The following is a 2,500-nucleotide window of genomic DNA, read 5'->3' on the forward strand; positions in this document are numbered from 1 at the left end:
TTACTGCTATATGGAGATATATACAGATGGCATCATTATCCATATCCGAATCAGAATAAACGTTACGCAGAATAGATAAAGAAACATAAACCTCAAAAAAGGACAATTTGAATAGGTATTTAGGAAAATTACCTATTCTAATCCATTCGATTAGTTATTTAGAAAAAAAACTATATCACTTGAGTAACAATTCCAAAATCATGTTTGATAAGGAAAACTCATGAGTACTTAAGATTTTATCGATTTGACCTGATGTGACCTCGCGTGAGAGTAAGCAATTCGCACCTTGTCGTGAACTCGTTTGTAATCATGAGCTGTTGTTGAGGGTTAGGTCAAGCACCTTTTCCTTGCGTTTGACCTAATTTCATGAGCCGTTGTTGATGGTTAGGTCAAGCACCTTTTCCTTGCGTTTGACCTAATTTCATGAGCCGTTGTTGATGCTTAGGTCAAGCACCCTTTCCTTGCGTTTGACCTAACTTCATGAGCCGTTGTTGATGCTTAGGTCAAGCACATTTCCTTGCGTTTGATCTAATTTCATGAGCCGCTGTTAATGGTTAGGTCAAGCACCTTTTCCTTGCGTTTGACCTAATTTCAGGCGCTGTACTTCATCGGGGAACTAAATTCAAGATGGTAAAGGGAATGAGGTGTGTAAACTCCAAACGGTTTTCAAATCCATAGCTACGGAGTGTCTGATTTCGTTATTTCAGAGTATAACCGCGTATACCATGGTAATAACGATGCCGGTTTGATTTTGTTTGGATGAGACTGATATAATGAAATGTATATTCCCATAGTAAGCTCATTTATAATTCAGTATATAATTTTATAACGATTTCTATATTGGCAATATATCACGCGAGAAGAACAGGATACCAAGAAGGTAAAATAAATAAGAACATTTATTCTCAAGCATTTATACTTACAAAACCAAACCAAATTCTGATTTTTAATTACTAGTAAATGTCCTAATTAAGAAGAATATGCAATGGCTCATCGTTTAACCCTTTGTAATTAATAAATGTGAGATGTTTACCAAGTGTGACCTACAGTAACAAGTTAGTGACAAGGTGTGAATTGAAAGTTGTAACTCTCAGGTCATCTCGGGTCATAATTATGTAAGAGGATGTAAGGCGACAGTTCAACTAAGCTTATCATTCCTAGTATAAATACATCCTTATTGGTGAATGGAATCTTATCGAAAAGGCAAAGGAGTTAACAATTACCTGCATGTGATTCAGAGCATATATTTTCTGGATGACTGAGTAAAGTTTACGATATTCGACACATTCTATGTACAAGCTAGATCAAACACATAGATTTAAACCAAAGAAAACGTAAATGTAACCGGGTTTAAGGGCAAACTACTACAATTTTTGTCAAACAAGGCTAGACGTGACTACTTTATTTGATAAGATGAGCGTGTAATATGCTTGAATTATATTTAAGTTAAGATTAATTACCACCCTGGCTAACAGCTCAGGCGTAGGTAATCGTAATTACAGAGTAGTACATATATTCACAAACATTCGGCAGAGTACAGTATTCTGTGATTACAGTAATTATACATGGTAAAATGGGAATGTCATACAGCATGCAAACGTATATTACCCAAGTTGATATACCTTTGCCTTTGTGTTTACATAACAGTGTTCTGTGGTGTGTTCTATGATTATGATAGTTTTACATAGTAAAAATGGGATATAGCACGAGTATTCTTCCAGTGTATTAGATGCAATAAAATAATCACATAGTTCTTTATATTTCACAATGCTCGAGCGTTCGCTTATTTTCCTCGTTACACAGTCTACATCTAGATTCATCTGCACCTTGCAGTTACCGGTATATTCTGTAACCTAAACGTATTCTGGCAATGACCACGTCACATTGTCTGGTTTTACTTCGGTGCCATCCATAGGAGGGCTCACAATCGCTATACTGATCGTAGTGCCTTATACTACAGCTTTCAGGCCTTTATGAACTCGTCAGACCTATGTCCTTCATTATGAGCACTTTTTACTATTTGTGTGCAACACTAGCAAGAGGCATCTCGAGATCTATATTTACAATATGCTACAAGCCTCTTTCGCCAATTTGTCTACATGTCGTGCTTGCGTATACCAACATGAGATGGTATCCATACAAATTGCATGTTGTAATTGCACTCTCTTGCATGTTACGTTACGCTTAATGCCGTTCACAATTTCCTCATCACCATCTGTTTTGAAGGAATTTAGTGTCCGAAGATCGCTTTGAGAATCACAAAAAAACTACTCCAGAGCCCCGAGACATTAAGTATTCTGTTGCAAGGAGTGTACCTGCCAACTCCGTTTGAGTAGTGTTGGCCCAATTTTGTACTCTCATATTTACTTGATGTTGCAGTAAACCATTTTTGTATACAGTTAATTATATTATCAGTAAAGTATAGTAAAGTAAGTTTATTTACCACCCTGGCTAACTGCTCAGGCGTGGGCAATCGTGATTACAGAGTAATTATATTATT

This window comes from Penaeus vannamei, chromosome 18 (assembly GCF_042767895.1).
Source record: "Penaeus vannamei isolate JL-2024 chromosome 18, ASM4276789v1, whole genome shotgun sequence".
NCBI lineage: Eukaryota > Metazoa > Arthropoda > Malacostraca > Decapoda > Penaeidae > Penaeus > Penaeus vannamei.